This window comes from Vicugna pacos, chromosome 17, assembly GCF_048564905.1.
Source record: "Vicugna pacos chromosome 17, VicPac4, whole genome shotgun sequence".
NCBI classification, from domain to species: Eukaryota; Metazoa; Chordata; class Mammalia; order Artiodactyla; family Camelidae; genus Vicugna; species Vicugna pacos.
In genome coordinates this window covers 33,054,261-33,071,798 of record NC_133003.1, presented here as the reverse complement: position 1 = coordinate 33,071,798, position 17,538 = coordinate 33,054,261, and the positions used below count along the sequence as shown (strand labels likewise).

The window sequence follows — 17,538 nt, the reverse complement described above, 5'->3', positions numbered from 1 at the left end:
CCCATGGTTCTCAACCAAGGCGGTTTTACCCCCCAGGGCACCTTTGTCAACGTCTGAGTCGTCACAGGAGAGGGTGGGATGCTACTGGCATCTGGTAGGTAAAGGCCAAGGATGCTGTTCAACATCCCGCAGTGCACGCCCTCCCCGCAACAGAGAGTTATCTGGCTCCAAATGAATGTCAAAGGTGCCAAGACTGAGAAACTGCTAAGCTACCTTTTTTTGGTACTTTAGGTTTGTACTGTGAAAATAACGGTGAATGCCGTATTAGAATGTCGCATATTCTTTTCAAAATGCCGGTGCCCCTCCCTCGCCCTGCAACTCCCCCCTGGTCCGGGAAGGCACAGCCTCTCCTCTCCCCACTTTGACAATCCCTGGGTTTGACTTTGTCGGAATCACCATCACCACATCACATTGGCAGCAGAGCAGCAGCTAAATTCCTTTTCCCCTGTGGAAAAGTCCGTCTGTGAGCTGGACCGGCTTCAGGAACTCGGTTGCTCCAGACGTGAGAAAGCAGGTGGGTGCACTCAGACCCCCGCCAGCCCTTCCCCCGCCCCTCCCCCACTTCCTGCTCCTCCTTTTCCTGCACCAGCACCTCTCCTCTGTCAGGCTGGAGGCTCTTTCCATGGGAGCAGCCCCGAAATACTGCAAACTGCAGTGTAAAGGGAATAAAGGGAACTTTTTTCATCGTATGAAATATAAGGAAATTGTCGGGGAGACCTGACCTCAGCTGTTCAGTTCATCTGCTGCCATTCGTCGCCCCCCTCCTTTGTTGAGGGTACCGCTTTAATCAGTGTCTGCTGACTCATCCTGGGTCTGATCAAGAGACCTCAAATCACAGAGCGGGACCGAGAGACAGGAAACAGGCCAGGGGTCCAGGTTTGCCTTCCCTGGTTATCTTCAGCGCCCTGGCCTGGTGACGTTCAGGCAGGACCACAGGCCACGTGGGCACCGCTGTCAGCTCTTCAGGGAGGGAGGGCCTCGCCTGCTCTCAGCGGGGCTGGTGGGATCCGGCTTTCAGGCCTGGGAGGCCGAAGACATTGGCTGTCGAGAGGTTAAGCCTTCAGTCAGGCTCACCCGGGTTTGCATGCTCCATGTATGATCCGGGTGACTGACCCTCCAGCTTCTTTGAGCTTCAGATTTCTCTTCTGAAAATTGAGAGTAATAGTCCCTGCTGTGAGGGGATCCATGAGACTCAGATGAGGGTGGATGTGTAAAATTGCTCAGCACCGTGCCTTGCCTGCGGTCTGTGTCCAAGAGGTACCTCTTGTGAAATACCCAGCAGAGGAAAACTGACCAAGGACAGGCCACAGGGGTGGGGCGGGGAGGTCGGACGGATGCTGGTGGCGGGAGCAGTGGCAGTGGTAGCAGGGCATTCATTACTGAGTAGTTGCTGTGGGATGAGGGCTGTACCTAGAGCATCACCTGCATTAACTCGCTGTGTAAGGGCAGGGTCTGTTCTGCCCTGAGGCAGCCCCGACAAGATGCTCCTCTTCCAGCTCCCCTGCCTTATTTTCCTCTATAGCATTTAGCACCATTTGACATAGTATATAGTTTACTTTGTTTATTGTCATCCTCCACTATTAGGATGGGAGCTACATGAGGGGGAGACGTACATGTGGTGTGGTCTTGCCGTTGTTGTCCCAGCAGCTAGAGCCCTGTCTGGCACATAGTAGGCATTTGGTAAATCTGACACATGGTAGGCGTTCGGGAAATGTTTGTTGAATGAACAAGCCTCCATTTTACAGAAGAGAAAACAGAGGCTTAGAAAGATCAAGAGATTTGCCTAAGACCACATGGCTACTGAGAGGCAGCCTGAATCCAAAGCCTTTATGAGCAAATGGCCTCATGCATAAAATTGGCCCGTAGTGATGACCACAGGTAAGTGTCCTTGTGGCTCATAGTTAAAACCAGCTACAGAGGCAGCAGGTACCTAGCTGGGGTTCAGAGCCTCAGGGTAGAGGCGTGGGTGGAGACGGGATGGTTTGAGATCTGAAAGCACCTGCCCTGGTTTCTCATGCCTCCCCTATGGGCTGCAGATATTTTCAGTTGCAAACAGCTCTGAATAACTTAGCATGAGATTTGGGGAGGAACTTGTTTTCTTGTCACATTTCACCGTGTCCCAGAAATGTGTCCCAGAAATGATAGACTTTGCATTTAATATCCTTGTCTCTGGCTTTGTTTCAGCCCCGGAGAAAGGGTCTTGCTTCTCGTTTTCCTGGGAGGTAGGCTAGGGTGAAAAGGGATAGACTCCCAACTTTTTCCAAATAATTTTTTTATTTTCTCTAACAGTAAACAAAAATTGCTTTTTAAAAATTATACAACTACAGAAATAAAAAAAAACTACAGAAATAAATAAATTGAAATTGTCCCGTATTTCTCCCCGCCGCCCCCCCCCCAATTAGTGAATATTTCCTTGCTATTTGTCTCTGGGCATACGCTGACAGATACATCATTACAAACAAAAATGTCATCATATTGTCTTGCAGTTTGTTGTTATTGCTGTTTGTTTTTTGTTTTTACTTAACAGCATAGTGTGTTCGTTTTTCCCTGTTGGTTTCTGTAGCGCCGACTCATCTGAACCTACATGGTATTTCATGTGTGATGACACCATCATTCTTTTAATTCATCCCCTATTGGTGGACACTTGGATTTTTTTCTCCAATTTTTCATTGTTACAATCTGTGTTCTGGTGAATATCTTTTTACTTGGGTTTGTGTGCTTGTTCAAGTTGTTTCATAGCATCAGTTCCTAGAAGTGAGATTTCTGATCAAGGGATGTGCACGTTGGAATTTCTGTAGATACTACCAGATGGCCCTCTTATAGGTTGTATAGCTTTGCATTTCCATCAAAAGACTAGGGGCTCTGAGACGGTCACTTGAAGGACCAAATCCTGCTTGAGGACAGGGGCTGTACATCGTGTCCAGTGTGGTCACCCACTTGCTCCAATATTTGAGGGTTTTAATGCTCTGAGAACAGAGAACTGCTCTGGTGGCCCAAGTGTTGGAGCCAAACCAAGTCAAATCCCTCCCTCTCTCCCAGTCTCCAGCATCCCGATGGGTTTCTCGGGTACCAGCCATCTGAACAGTTTCCAGGGGAGCTGGGTTGCCATCTACCCTGGCTGGGTTGGCACAGGGACCACACTTAGTGACAAAGGTTGGGGAATTAAGTCATCAGTCTTCACCAGCCAAGATCTGGCGGGAAGGGTGACACAAATTGTCCTGGAAATTCTGCATCTGACAGTGGCCCGGGGCTTGGCGGGTCACACAATCCTCGCACCTCGCTTGGCACTGGCAAGGCAGAGTTATGTAACAGGCGGCTTTTCAGACTCCGAATTCCAAGGTTGCTGGCGTGTAAGGGGAGCTGGTGCTGGGGACTTGTTTATTTAGCCCCACTCATATGACTTCAGAGCAGTGGGTTTTGGGTTTTGTTTTTTAATTTTAAAGGCATCAAAATCAACTGAAGAATTTGTTGAAAATGCAGATTCTTGAGCCTCCCTCTCAGAAGTTCCAATGCAGTAGATCTGGGACAGGGTCCCCAGGTGATTCTGACACAGGTGGTATGAGGACCACGCTCTGTTTTAAAGTGAACCTTGTTGGTTCCATTAGGCATTTCTGGGGGCAAATCCCGGCTAGCGGGTACCACACAGTCCCCTTAAGGACTGACAGTAGGTTTAGACTGATGAAAGATAACAAAGCACACAAATCTTAGGTTTAGGCTTCTCTTTCTATCTTTTCTTTTCTTTTCTGCCAACAAGCTACACCCCTAAATGTTTTCCTGACTGTCTGGGAACCACCTAAGTGTTTTCAGTTCCGACCTCTCTGGCAGCACCCCAGTAACTCTTCGGTTCCCTTTTACCCCCTTGATCAGACCTTCCTTCTCTCTCCTGAGCACCATTCCCTCAGGGATCAGGGGCTGCTATGGTACCTATCCAGTAATCCCTTCTGCTCTGATAATGGGCAGTATATCTCTCTTGGATCACAGAATCAAAACCATAGACACTTACAGAAACGGGTGAAGGTGGTCCAAAGGTGCAAAATTCTAGTTATAAAATAAATAAGTCGTGGAGATGTAATATGCAGCATGGTGACTATAGTTAATAATCCTGTATTGTATATTTGAACATTGCTAAGAGTAGATCTTAAGAGTTCTCACCACTAGAAAAAAAATTATGGCTATATATATTGACGGATGTTAACTAGACTTATTATTTTGTGATCATTTTGCAGTGTACACAAATACTGAACCATTATGTTGTACACCTGAAACTAATATAATGTTCTATCTCAATTGTCTCTCAACCGAAAAAAAAAAAAAAAAAAGAAAATCTTTTGAACCACCTCAGGAAAAAAAAAAAAAATCACAGGCTCTCATCTGGGAGAAGCTTGGAGAATCTCTGGTGAAGGTGTAGAAGAAGAGCTGAGGTTCAGAGAGGAGAAGAGATTTATTCAGGATTCTGCTGGTCTTTGCTGCAGAGTTGGGACTGGACTCCAATTCCTTTGCTTTCCAAATGAATGACTTTTTCCTCTAAGTGAATGCAGTTAATAATAAACATACAATCCATGGCGTTTCACAAATAAAAATTAAATGTGTGACTAAGGTGAGAGGGAAGTAGCCTGTCTGGCAGGGCCAAGGCTGACGTGAGGCAAGTGAGGCACCCGCTGTGGGTACATAATCAAAAGGAGCGCCAGCGCTCAGTAATCAAGATAAAGAATATTTCAGTGCAGTATTTTAAGCATCAACATGCCACAGTCTGTGATGAACAAAATATAAAATTTACAAATAAAGACAGGAACAGTTTTACTGACTTTTTTCCCTTTTGCCTAAGGCTCTGGTTTCACTGAGCATAGCGCTGTTATGGTGCAGGGATGGAAACTATAAACAGATGTGTTCAGATTTTAACAGGAATCAGTGTTGTTAAGCTGGCATTTCACAGAATGTGTCATTTTTGAGTCCGGGTGGAGCCAGGTGGGGAGGGGGTTTTATCATCTAAGTGTGGAAAAGTCTGCATTTTTCTATCTCCTTTTTGAAAATTCCTACAGCACTTAAGCCAGTTAAAGGTTTTGAGAAGACCTTCCGAAATTGCCAAATTTATTTGCCTGCAGAATCTTTTTCCACATAATCAGACAGGATACCTTGGAAAATCTTCCTTGATTCTGAGTATAGATCTGTGTCAAGTTGGCCAGATGGAAGAAGAGGAATCTGAGGGCCTGGGAGGACTCCATCTGTGCAGAGCGTGAGCCAGGCCAAGCCCAAGTTGCCTCAGGAAGTTGAATGAAGGGCACAGACTGGCAGAGACAGGAATTGGAGATAGAGAGCAGGAGAGGGAGTTACCGTGGCCAGGTTCAGTGTCCTTATGTCTTCCAAGAACCCACTCCTGGTTTTGCTGGATCTTGTGTCAGAATTGGGGCAACAGATTGGTGGCAGCTTTGCTTTGGTTGATGGGAAGAGAAGGAGGGACAGGATGGTGCAAGGCCATACTTCCTCTCCCTCTTTCTGCAGATTCCCTGGCTCCCTGGCCAGAGGTCTGGGGGCCTTACATGCTCAGATACAGGTGTCTTTGACACACACCTTCCTGTTTATGTTAATTATAAAAAAGAGATGCCAGGCTTTCTTTCCAGGATCATGAGATAATAGAAAGCACCCCAGACCTTTGCTGATCCAAGTGTGATCTGTGGACCAACCACGTCCGCATCTCCTCAGAGCTTGTTAGATATTCAGAATCTTGGGCTGAACCTCAGATGCAGCTGATACAAATATTCATGTTAAGAAGATCCCTGGGTGGCTTGCGTCTTTACTGAAGTTTGAGAAGAAGCTGACTTTGAAAGTCTGGAGACCTAATTCAATCCCTGCCTTCATCACTGACTCCTATCTTTGCCCCCAGCCTTGAGCAGGTTCTTTTCTTCAGTTTTTCAGTTCCTCATCTGCAGGTCCCCCTGCCTTCCTCTCTAGAGATGGAGACACCAATGAAAAGTGTCTTAAATGCAAATTAATAATAGAAGGAGTTATGATTAGTTGATAACTTAACCCTTCACTGGGAACTGTATTCTGCAGCTTGCATTTATAAAACTTTGATTTGTTAGGAGCCCCAAAACCATGTCTCTTTTTCTGTACATGCATGATTTTGCATCCATTCATTGCTTTTTTCATCCATCGTTCTATTTTCCCATCCCCAACCCTTTCGTTGTTTCTTCATACTATCCACCCATCCATTTAAAAGCCACACCATCTACCTGGCCCTGTTGTATCCTTTCATCCGTTACTCAGTTCACTAATTGGCCGTGTCTTGCACCATGTCATGAACTTTTCCGGCAAGAATGGCACTTTGTCAACCCCCAGCTATGGGTAAGTGGGATCTTGAGAAGCAAGGATCTCAAGTTTAAAAGAGTATATTGTATACTGTCTCTTAAATCCATAAACCACTTATCTCTAAACCTCTACCCTCCCTTGTCAAGCTGGCCAACACTGGTGGGAAATGCATATGCCTAGCAGGAAAGAGAGGGTTGTGGACAGGCAGGTTTCATAAATGTGTAAATTTGCCCAGGGATAAGAGCTTAGGTGTTGAAGGTCCCTGTGTATTCCAGTTAAAAAGGAAAATAGAAATGAGGGAATTTAACCCTTCAAAGGGTGAAATATCCTATGAAGCCTAGAGTGTTGGCTGCCGCTTTGACCCATGTGTACAAGCCACCCAAGTCTGGTGTATCAGACACTGTGATGAGAGAGATGAATTCCTCACATGTACCTTTCGGTTGTCGGAAGTATGTTCTTGCCTCTCCTGGTGAATATCTGTAATAAACATTTCATAGATATGTAACAAACAGAAGTGTGCCTAAATCACCAGCTGCAGCTCCATGGGTCGTTACATTTGTGACACCCCCTTCCCAGGTCGACCAGGGCCCCAGAAACCCCCTGAGCCCCTCCCACTCGCCACCCCTCCCTTCTCTCCAGAGTAAGCCCTGTCCTGACTTCCAGTAGCTTGGGGAAGTTTGCGATAGTCTCTCATTTTATTTAAGTGGAATCATACTGTATGTATGCTTTTGTGTCTGGCATCTTTCACTTTATATTATCTTTATGAGATTCAGCCATGCTCTTATATGTAGCGATAGTTCAGATTTATGCTGTTAGAGAAGTATTCATTAATGAAAAGAATTTTTTTTTTTTTTTGAATTGCTGCTGCTGGTTCGGAGGTCAGATGCGTCCGTGGATCTTTACTTCTCTCTTTGCCTCCTGTCCCTCAAATCTGGAACAGCACTCCTGCCGTATTCCTCGTTCTCTTTCTACTCACAAAAATAAGAGGCAGGAGGTCGGAGAAGAGTTCTGAAGTAGCTGCCCCATGACCTTGGGCAGATTACTCCAACTCTCTATTACCCAGTTAGAAAAAAATACATAAAAAAATACATAAGCATGCCTGGCAATTTTCTGTGTGATGATTCCCAGAAAAACGCTGTAAAAGTGACCAGTCTGGGGTGAAAGGCAATGAGAATAGCCCATCTGATGTCATCGCACCAGCGCTGTTCTAAGTACTTTGTGTATTAACCCACTTAATACTCACCTTCGCCCTAATGCGAGAGGTTCTATTTTTATTCCCATTTTACAGCTGAGGGAACTGAGGCACAGAGCAGTCCAGGGTCTTCCCTGAGGAGGCACAGCTATAAAGGGACAGAGCCGGGAGCTGACCTCCAAAGCCAATGCCCTTCTCCTCTCCCTGTGTTGCCTTGTGAGGGCTTTATTAACCCCGCCTCCAAGCACGGACTGGACACTCCCAAACTCCCAGTGACCTCAGAGCCCCTCCCTCTGGCTCCTGTTCACCTGCTCCCTGCCTCTGTCCTCTGGCTGACTATGCTCCAGTCACACTGCCCTTCTGTCACTTCTTAGAGCACGTGTAACCTTCTCTGGTACAAAATGTTCTCATTCCTCCTCCTCCTGCTCTTGGCTTGACTGGCTCCTTTGCATCCCCTACGTCTCACCCTAATTAGCACCAACACAGGGTTCTCCGCCAGCCCTCTGTCTGTCGAGGTAGAGCCAATCTTTGATTCTCTGTCTTAGCCTTGCGTTTCTTCCCTGCCTCCCGATGACGGTCTAACGCTGTGGTGCTGATGCAGTCAGTGTTCCCTGCACAGTGGAGCGTCCTTGTGAAGGGCCCTTGTTCCTGGCTGTACTCACAGGGCCTGGCAACGGCCAGGCTTCATCAAAAGCCCTTTTGAAGAAACCAGGTGGGTCTCTGGCTGCCCATTCTTTTCCCCTGGGGAGCCGTTTCGTTTCTGTCCCGTGGAGTGAAGTGTTTCCTGAGCAAATACTCCAGTGTGGTCTGCTTGTTGACTCGGGCTAATGGATTCTAGAAAGCAGCATGGGGGTCAGTGTGAGCCCAGAGCAGACTCCAGCAAATAATCTTCAACTGGTTTGAATTTTTTGTGCATCCTTTCAGTTAGCAGTAGGCCTTGTGGCAACACGGCCACGGTCCATCCCCCGCAGAGCTGAGGCGTAGTCAAAATTGATCCCACGTGTTTCCAAAAATGCTGCTTCCTGGTTGCCCTCTTTACTGCTTTTTACAATCCATCTTTATTATGGGGGTAAGTTTGTCAGGAAGTTAATGAGCAAGTCAGAAGGTAGTAGGTAAGGGACCTCCAGTCCCGAACCAGAGTTGTTTTTTTCTTTAACGTTTTTTATTGATTTATAATCATTTTACAATGTTGTGTCAAATTCCAGTGTTCAGCACAATTTTTCAGTCATTCATGGACATATACACGCTCATTGTCACATTTTTTTCTCTGTGAGTTATCATAACATTTTGTGTATATTTCCCTGTGCTATACAGTGTAATCTTGTTTATCTATTCTACAATTTTGAAATCCCAGTCTATCCCTTCCCACCCTCCTCCCCCCTGGTAACCACAAGTCTGTATTCTCTGTCCATGAGTCTATTTCTGTCCTGTATTTATGCTTTGTTTTTGTTTGTTTGTTTGTTTTTGTTTTTTAGATTCCACATAGGAGTGATCTCATATGGTATTTTTCTCTCTCTTTCTGGCTTATTTCACTTAGAATGACATTCTCCAGGAGCATCCATGTTGCTGCAAATGGCATTATGTTGTCGGTTTTTATGGCTGAGTAGTATTCCATTGTATAAATATACCACCTCTTCTTTATCCAGTCACCTCTTGATGGACATTTAAGCTGTTTCCATGTTTTGGCTATTGTAAATAGTGCTGCTATGAACATTGGGGTGCAGGTGTCATCCTGAAGTAGATTTCCTTCTGGATATAAGCCCAGGAGTGGGATTCCTGGGTCATAGGGTAAGTCTATTCCTAGTCTTTTGAGGAATCTCCACACTGTTTTCCACAGTGGCTGCACCAAACTGCATTCCCACCAGCAGTGTAGGAGGGTTCCCCTTTCTCCACAGCCTCTCCAGCATTTGTCATTTGTGGATTTTTGAATGATGGCCATTCTGACTGGTGTGAGGTGATACCTCACTGCAGTTTTGATTTGCATTTCTCTGATAATTAGTGATATTGAGCATTTTTTCATGTGCTTTTTGATCATTTGTATGTCTTCCTTGGAGAATTGCTTGTTTAGGTCTTCTGCCCATTTTTGGATTGGGTTGTTTATTTTTTTCTTATTGAGTCGTATGAGCTGCTTATATATTCTGGAGATAAAGCCTTTGTCGGCTTCACTTGCAAAAATTTTCTCCCATTCCGTAGGTTTTCTTCCGAACCAGAGTTCTGATCTTGAGCAGGCTCACTCCCGTTAACGGCCCCAGGTCTGGTAAGCCCAGCAAATTTAGTCCTGTTGTAACCCCTGTCACGTCCCCCCCATGCTGGTTCAAAGGCACGTTCCCACCACAATGCTGCTAAAAAGCCAAACCACTGTCGTTGGGGAAACCAGAATCAGTCATGGCCGTCTCCAGAACCAGATGGTTGCAAAAAGACATTCTTCACTTTGGACCAGTCTCACGGTGTGTCAGGGACGGGCAGACGGCCCTCCCCAGAAGGGGCCTGGCAGGCCGAGGTGGGGCGGGGGGCGGGTATCAGAAGTACCCACTCCTCCCCTCCCCTCCAGCTTCGGCTGTCCCGTCCTCAGCAGCAGCTGATTAAGGAAATGGTTTCACATGTCCAGTGACACTTTTCCCTGGTACCACAGGAACAGATGGCAGACACATGCCTCTGAGCACTTAGGACCTGCTGGCCCCTGGGGACCCACTGGACGGACTGGTGACCAGAGTAAGGAAGTGTGAGAGATGCATCAAGGGCTCGAGATTTCAAAAGCTTCAAATAAGGGAGGAAAATAAGACAGCAAAGTCATGAAGCACAGGGAACTCCGAAACCCACCGAGGGAAGGATGGGCTGTCAAAAGTGGGTTTGTTGAGAGGAGTTTAGAGAGAGAACAGCTTGGTAATTCCCCGATTTGGGAAATATACCACACCTAGCCTAGTGGAACATGTTCATCCTTTTCTAGAAAGAAGGCGCGTCCACCCCGTCTGCTGGCCAGGCTGATATTTGCTGTATGGGATGAAAAGACTTCGCCCACTGCTGCTCCTGGACAGTCAGGGACAAGTTCTCCTTCCTCTGCCACCAGCGGTAGCTCCAGGACTGGAAATACTTGAGCAGCGGTTCTCGGTCAGGGTGATTTTGTCCCCAGGGGATGTTTGGCAGTGTCTGAGGCTGGTTTGAGTTCTTACATCTGGAGGAGGGGACAGCGCTATGGCATCCAGTGGGGAGGGGACGGGGATGCTGCTTCACTGCCTGCAATGCACAGGACAGCCCCCAGCACAAAGAATTATCCTGCCCAAGATGCTGATAGTACCACGGTTGAGAACCCCTGAGTTAGTGTCTCTGAGGATACGGGCTTTCCAGGAGTAGAAGCACCTTTACTTCCAAAGAAAACTGCCCTTGAAGCTCTTCCGCAAGTCTGGCACTGTGTTCCTCTAACCCTCAAGGGCGTGAGAATCGCAGAGGCTCTTATGCAAACTCAGGCTTGGATTCTGCAAGTTTGGATCGACTGCCATTGCCCCTGGTCCACCGGTCACACTTGGAGTAGCAAGCAATTTTGAGTGTGTTCATAATCTTCCCCCTTCTTCCCTCCTCTCCTCCGTGCTCCCTCTCCGTCCATCCCCACTCCCCCAGCCTTCCCTGTCGTACTGTGTTCAAACCCTTCCGTGCCCTGTCACCAAGGAACATGTGGTGGTGGTTAAACTCCACTGCCCAGATGACAGGTTCTCTCCGGCTGTGACCAATTTGAAGTTCAGGCTGTTGAGGAAATCAATTGACTCGTTGGAAAAAGGGATTCCGAAGGGACCGGACGAACTACCGCCACATACTTAAATAAGCTGGTGCCTCAAAGACATGGTTTGCGTGGTCTGAGACACTTAGCTTGTATAGAGCCACGACTCTGGGAATGATCAGGCTTGATTCAGCTTCCCAGATAGCACATTCGTGTTCTAAACCGTTTGAAACATTTCTATAAGGAGCCAGATAGTAAATATTTTAGGCTGAAGGTCATGCCATCTCTGTTACCACTGCTGACTCTGCCATTTGCAGCAAGAGAACAGCCATAGACCATGTGTAAACGAATAGGTGTGGTTGTGTCCCAATAAAACTTTATTTGCAAAAACAAGGACGCAGTCAGCCGGTTTTGGCCCACTGGCCATAGTTTGCAAACCCCTGTTCTGAACAATTCCTTCTATTTCATATCTGCTCCAGAGAAAAAACATACAGTGCAGACCTTACTAAGACATCAGTATGGGTTGTCAACGTATAGAAGGCAGCGGTGAGTGGATATTCTTTCTGTTACTGCACAGAAATGTGAATGTATCTTTCAAGTTGACAGAAACACAGCTCTGTTTTCCTATGCCAGTTTTTTTTTTTTTCTTGGTAAGGAGGAATAGGACTAGAAAGGGCAATAAATAAGGAACAGAAAGAGGTACCGAAAAGACTGCCAGTACATTTAAGCCTGCATTTCCTTCTCTCTGTGCTTGAGGGAATGCCTTCTGCTCTTAGAATAAACGGGGGCAGGGAACACTGCAAAGATTGCCTTTCTCCTGCTTCAGACCCAAAGCATTCTTTGAAGGAATTGATTTTTCTCGCTGTCATTGGTTTCTGTCGAGATCTCCTATTTGCAGTGAGGGGGCACCACTCGGAGAGAAACGCTTGAGTGTTGCTTAAAGCGCCCTGGCTGCGTTTTTCGTGTTGACAGTTTAACCACAGGGAACCACAGGCCAAATTCGATACTGACCTCTCCTTGTTGGGGCACGTCCTGCGGGACCCGAGGAAAACCCGCAGCCCCTGCGGTGTGTGGGCGTTTGTGTCACTCTTGGCCACGCTGACCCCTGGGATAAGGATAAATCAAGGACTTTATATAAAGTCCACAGTCACCATCTAGCACCTCTCACAAAGCCTGCTTTATTTGGAGAGGAAAAAACCCTCTCTGTCTACTAATAAAACAGAGTTCCACTTGAGAGGAAAAGGACCGGGCAACTGTGTCTCGTGCTGTCGGATGGGGTCTTCTGCCAGGTTCTCCAGAGTGTTTTGGGACCCTGACAATGGCAGTGTTAAGTGTGGGGTCGGACAGTGGGCTTCCGCTGGAGCTCGCTGGAGAACACCGTGTGCAATTTCCACCTCCCATACTATAGCTGTGCGCGTGCACACGCGCACACACACACACACGAGTCATGGCTTAGGCAGCAAGAAAAGAAAGGACATTTATTGCAGGAGAGCAGGGTGGCGTTGCGAGCCCCATGTGGTTGGACTGTGCTGATTTGCAGTGATTGGTCACTGAGTCTCAGGCTACACAGACAAATGACATAAAGAGTTGCATTTCCTCTGGGTGGGGAAGTCAGCCCCCGCTGCAGTTTGGAGGCACAAATTATTTTTTTTATTATTTGAGCGGCTCAACTTCAGTGACCACCATGATATGTCTGGTCCTGTGTGGGACATCTTTTTGGGTTCATTCATTCGTATAATCGTGCATTCAGCAAGTATGTGCTTGCCTTTACAGTTGGCTGGGTGTAAATTTCTTGGAGCATGCGCTCTTTCACTGGGGACTTTTAGGCCTGGCTTACTTCCTCCCTGAGTATTGAATACGCGGTGCTGAGTTTGGGGCTAGCACACAGAAGCCAGCTCCTGCCCTCTTGGAGCTTATAGACTAGCCAAGGAGATGGAGAGGGAAAGAAAGAAAAAAAAAACTACAGAAATTTGTGACAGTTGTGATGAGGCTTAAAAACAAAAGGTGTGTATTTTTTCTCACCTGATCGTCAGTATAGCTTTGAACCGAGATACTGCTGTTATGCCCATTTTACAGATACATCTCAAGAGGTTCAAAAGTTGCCCTGAGTCACCCAGTCAGGAAGTAGCTCTCCAGCTGTGCACAGAGGGAGAGGGACGGAGTGTTTCTTAGGTGTGAGCTGTGAGCTGGGATAGTACAGAGCCATCTTGGGGACATGGAAGGAGCTAATTTAAACAGAGTTCCAGAGGTGTGATCAGTGAGACAGCAGACTTTTGCAGATCGCTGGACTAGCTATAAACCACACGTTCGACTTGAAAACGAGAGAAGCCCCAGATGGTGGGCCGTGTACTGAACCACCAGAGACAATGAGATTGATTGGTGTGACCATGGTGTTTTTGTTCCTGATGGTTGGCACGCCACTAATACAAATTACAATCTGTTATTCTTTTAAGTCCTGGCCCACTCCAGGTCAGAGGGTGGTTGTTTCTTCCTAGTTATAGGCAGCGTGAATATTCATTTACCTTAATTCCACCAAGGGGATGCCGGGCACTGCTAGTTCCGGGAAAATACAGTAAACGGGGGACAAGGCTCATACTCTATTTAGGTACAGACTTAAACATAAAATTCGTAAGAAAGGGTGAGGACCTTAAAAAAGGGGTCAGGTGCTACAAAATGACTGGTTGGTAGGGAGACAACTTTGCTATTTGACAAAGCACAATCAGGGCAGGCATCATGGAAGAGGTGACAGCTACATGAGGGACTTAATGATCAGAAGAAGTCAGTTGTGCAAAGGAGAGAGTTTTCCAAAGTGGGCTGAAATAAGCTTGCTGGTGTGTGTAAGGTGCAGCTGAAGCAGAATCAGCCAGGAGGAGCGTTTAGTCCACGATCTTGTAGAGACATGAGCGCCTTGACGTCTACGTAAGGATTCTGGATTTGGCCACGAGTGAAATTGACCACAGAGCCACCCCGTTTAGCGATAGGCACACAATTATTGCTTATCTCTGGGCAACATCGGCTGTTCTGTGCATGCCCTGCATGCAAGAAGACCTTGAAGAGAAATCCGAGTTAATAAATAACATACCCATTTCTGCTGTCTGGAGTGAGCCACGGGCGTTTCCAATCCCACCCACACATTTCCCAGCTTACGTTTAGGTAGATCCACTAGTGGACGCTGAGCTTGAGAAACAGGGTCCTCCTATTCTTGCCAGGGGCATTTTTTTTTTTTTTGGTTGGGGGGATGGTTAAGGGTATCCTGAGATTTCCAGGAAGCAGAAATACAGTATGAAAGGACATCATCACCTCCCGATAGAATGAAAACTGCTCTTCCTCATGGTTATCTCCTCATTGGAATACGAATCTATTCCCGCACAGGACAGTCTCAGAAATGCACGACTTTGGGGCTTATAAAAGACAGGTTCAGGAAGATGGGAATTTCTGGTATTTGCTGGGTATTTTACCCCAGTTCCATTCCAGGTCTTGAGTGCAAAGCCCAGCAGAGATTGTTGTGCCCGCCTGTACAGCTTTTGTTTCTAGATTTGATTTTCGAGAGAATTTTTTTTTTCCTTCCTTACTAGCGTCTGTCTGCTCAGACTACTCATTCATCATCTTATACTGCTGTCCTCTCCTCCCCGCCTTCAGATGGGGGAGGTTCTGGAAGTGATTAGGCTGTTGTAAATCAGCCTTTATGATGTGTACGTCAGAGATAAGCAGCTTGGAAAGCAGGAGTTGGAGGACTCCACTCCTCTTGGCCTGACAATTATCCCAGTAATGAAATTTAAAAAAAAAACAAAACGAAAAGTGCCTGAGAAGTATGATGTTTGGCAGAATAGTTTTTCCGGAGACATAGCCAGCGGTTAAATTGGGCTCTTTAATGAGAACACTGTATTATTTTTACACTGTTTTGTTGAGTTATAACCTACATAACGTAAAGCAAACAGATATTAAAACTACAATTCCAGGACTTTTGACACGTGCGTCCTTTTACAGTCATCACCGAGATCTGGGTAGAGGACAGTGCCCGCGCCCTGGCAGCTTCTTCCGCTGTCCTGACCTCTGTCACCACAGACAGCCGTAGCCTGTTCTGCATGTAAATGGAGTCACACAACATGTACTTTTTAGCGTCTCTCAGCATTTTCTATGAGATTCAGCCATGTAGTTTGGCGTAATTATCTATTCTCATTGTGTAGAATTCCGATATATCACGGTCTGTCAACTAGCGTACTATTGACATTTGGGGCTGTATAATTCTCTGTCAAGGGGACTGTCTGTGCATTGTATGGTGTTTAGCAGTATCTCCCTGTTCTCTACCCACTGGATCCCAGTAGCACCCCCCCACCCCCAGTAATTTCCCCTGGAATTGAAAAATCATTTAGCTATGCTACAATTTTTAAGAACAGTTTTATTTGGATATAATTACAAATTTGTTGAAAAGGTGCAAAAGTGGAACAAACAGTACCCATAATGTATTTACCTAGATTCACCTGTTGTTAACATTTTCCTCATTTGTTTTATCATTTGATCTCTCGCGCGCGCCAGAGAGGGATACGCACACACAACGTATTTCTGAACCAGTTGAAAGCTAATTGCATCCACCGTGGCCATTTGCCACCATACACTTCCCTGTGTACTTCCCAAGACTTAGGATCTTGTCTGACATTACCTTCACTATCAGTTAACCACAGTAAATTTAGCATAATCCATTTATCAATTAGCCCATGTCCCAGTTCTTCTCAGTTGATCAAAAGTTCTCCTTTATAGCTTTTATTTTCACTCCAGAGCCCATTCCAGTCCAGGATCAAGTATAGTCGCTGTGGTTCCTTAATATCCTTCAGTCTAGAATATTCCCTCAGCCTTTCTTTGTCTTCTATGAATTTTTTTTTAAAGAATACAGTCCCTTTTCTTCTTAATAGAACATTCCTCCTTTCGGGCTTTGTCTAATCTTTCCTCCTAAATGCGCAAAGGGCACATACTCTTGACTGGAAGACTGCATATGTGGTGTGTCCTCCTTAGGACATCCCATCTGGAGGGACATGATGTCACTGGTAACTCATCAGTGATGTTCAGTTTTATCTCCCAGTCACAGTTGTCTGATTTCCCCGCAGTGTAGTTACTAAGTTTTCTTTTACAGATAATAAGCCGTATGTGGGGGAACGCTCAACAGCGGGCAAATATCATGCTCCCTAATCAAATTTTACCCCCTAAATTTAGCCTACTTTGAGTCTTGCATGAACCAGTCTTTACCCACAATGGTTACAAAATGATGATCTTCCAGACCCAGCACTCCTTCTGCATGTACGCTCCCGCCTGCTATATACAAGAGCCCACTCTTTCCCCCCATTTATTTGTGGATGCTTTTATCTGTGATCAGCGTGGACTCAGGAATTAAAACATTTTTCAGTGGTTTATAAATCATTACTGTTTTAATGCTCCAATTGCTGAGCTGTGGCTGGTGAGATCCCGTTGAATTTGGGTCCTGCGTTCTTCTGAAAAACCCTCCCTTCGTTTTTTTATTTTTAACACTTTTTTACTTACTTTTTGGCATAACAAGATGTGCCACGCTCGTCTTTTACCTTCCCTCCTCCTGTCCTGGAATCAGCCATTTCTCCAAGAAGTCCTGATGGCTTTGAATGGGAAATGGTAGAAAATGCCACAATTTATGTGTCCTTCCTCCTGTTAGTTGACATTTGAGTTGTTTATAGCCCTGGGCTTTTATAAAGAAAGCTTCTCTGAATACCCTTGTGTAGTTTTTGGATCTGTGCTAGTTTCTATTAGATCTATCATCAGGAGTGCAATGGAAAGTCATAGAATCTCCACCCTGGTTTTATACCCAAAAGAAATGAGTATGTAAATCCAACAGGAAAATGGACACAGGTATTCAAAGAAGCTTCATTCATAATTCGTACCTATACACATACAAGCATATATACACACATGTGTATGTATGTATATATCGCTTCAGTAGATAACGCTAAGCAGTGTTGCAAAGTGCCAGTAACATTAGTTTTGTGAGGGAAGCCAAAGTCCTTGGCCCCAGCAGGTGGGGCGGAATCATCAGTGGCAAGGGTTATAATGGGCCAGTGCAGTCCAAAGGCATGTTGTCTGTGACCAGAAACGGCAAAATGGCTGTTCTTTTTCCATTGATAATGAGTGGGGAATGCTGAGATTTTTCCACCTGGGCCATTCTTAAACTGCTCTTCAGAGAGTGCTGCTTTAAGATGGGCAAAATGGAAGCTACTGGAGTCAAGAATCTCCTGCTACCTTCAAAATGGTTTTCATCTCGGTGATGCCAGTGACAGCACTTAGGGAATACAAGTCCATTGCCAGGGGC

General features: G+C 46.0%; 1 protein-coding gene across 10 annotated transcripts in view; it reads left to right on the top strand.

The window, feature by feature from the left end:
* Positions 1 to 17,538, top strand: part of PRICKLE2 (prickle planar cell polarity protein 2) — a 357,036-nt gene that overhangs the window by 332,695 nt on the left and 6,803 nt on the right. The window lies entirely within an intron of this gene.